The following is a 1,926-nucleotide window of genomic DNA, read 5'->3' on the forward strand; positions in this document are numbered from 1 at the left end:
GAAGAGGAGGGAGGGGAAACTGTGGTTGGTATGTAAAATCAATAATAATAATAATAATAATAATAATAATAATAAAATTATTTCTATACTCAAGCAAATACTGCTACTATAGTTTGAATATGAAATGCTTCTCATAGGAACCTTTGTTGTTAAAAGAGAGGTCCACAATGGTGGTACTATTTGGAGAGGTTCTGGACTCTTCTAGAATTAGAAGTTGGGGCTTAGCTAGAGTAAATAGGTCACTGGGGATGGTTTCTTGGGGACAGGTATCTTTTCTTTAACAAAGTTCTTTATTTTATTTTCCATGTGTGTTTTGTTTGCATATATGTATGTGTGCTATGTGCATGCCTGGTGCCTGTGGAAGTCAGAAGAGAGTGGTGGATCCCCAGGAGCTGAGCCATCTATCTAATCCCAGGGGATAGGTATATTGCCCCTGCTCACTGCCTGTGTTTCTGTCTTTTAAGTTGGTCTCAAAAGTATTTTGATCAGAGTAATATAAAAGTTACTAATATAACTAACAAGAATCATGTAGTGCTTTTTCAGTAATTAGCTAGTAGAAAAGTCCACCTTTGTTGGTTATTTATCTTCTATCATCTATTCTTTTATTCCCCATAGTCCTTTAACAATCAAAGATAGGGGCCAGTGGGTGGATGGCTTAGCAGTTAAAGGCTCTCAGTGTGCAGGACTGGCAACCTGAATTCAATCCCTGGAAGGAAAGACCAACTCCACAAAATGTTCCTCTAATCTGCATATATGCACTGTGCCACATGCACGCTCCCTTCCACCATATACACACGATAATAATAAGAACGATTTTTTTTAAAGCAAAGATGCTAATTGGACTTGTCCTTGTCCTAATAGTCTTGCTGACTCATCTTTTGGGAACAATTAGTGCTGTCATTTGTTGTGGTACAGGTTAATACAGTTTTCTGAGGGGTTAGTTGTCCGTTGGTATCAATTTTTTTAAATGTTATTTGTTTTATGTGCGTGAATGCTTTGCTTGCATGTATATATGTATACTACATGTGTGCTTGGTGCCCACAGAGGCTAGAAGAGCACATTGAATCCCCTGAAGATAGAGTTACAGAAGGAGGATTAAGATCCACCATTTAAATGCTGAGAACTAAGCTAGGGTTCTCTGCAAAAGCAGCAAGTGCTTTTAAACATTGAACCATCTCTCTAGCCTTATATATCAGATTAAAAAGAAGAACACTTATTTATTTAGTGTGTGTGTGTGTGTGTGTGTGTGTGTGTGTGTGTGTGTGTGTGTGCCACAACACACTGTGGAAGTCAGAAGACCATCTGTGGACTTCACTCTTTCTTTCCACCACGTGGGTCCTGGGATCAAACTCATCATCAGACTTGGCAGCAACCTCTTTTACTTACTGACTGATCTCAATGGCCCTTGGAGTTTTCTTGTTTTGTTTGTTTGTTTGCTTGTTTGAGACATGGCTGTGGCTTGTTCTGCTTCTCTGATCTTCCAGCATTCACCCCAATAACTGGCATTGGGTTTGTTTTTATTAATAAGACCATTTGAGATTCAGTGTTACATCTGGCGCCCAACATTCGTGGTACAAATTCAAGAAAAAACTACTTGCCTGTGGCCTTGCAGGCCCCAGTTCAGACTTGAGCTACAGGTTGCCAGTTGTGGTGGCACACTGGTTGGCTTTACTGAAGGAGGCAGAGCAGGAAGATCCCGAGTTTGAGGGTGGTCTAGGAGGCTTGCTAAGGAAGCCGGGGCTGAGCCACAAACAGTGGGACCATGGAGGCAGAGGCTGCTGCTCCAAGTTACTGGCTCCTTCTCACCCTGTTGGTGACTGCGGTGATGCTGCTACCTGGGATGAAGGTTTTACTGCTGCTTGTTCAGAGAAGAATTGCCAGGACCATCATGCTATAAGAAAGCATTGGCAAAGGTCAGTTTGGAAA

Source organism: Peromyscus californicus, unplaced genomic scaffold, assembly GCF_007827085.1.
Source record: "Peromyscus californicus insignis strain IS unplaced genomic scaffold, ASM782708v3 Scaffold_10__1_contigs__length_136768540, whole genome shotgun sequence".
In the NCBI taxonomy this organism is placed as follows: Eukaryota; Metazoa; Chordata; class Mammalia; order Rodentia; family Cricetidae; genus Peromyscus; species Peromyscus californicus.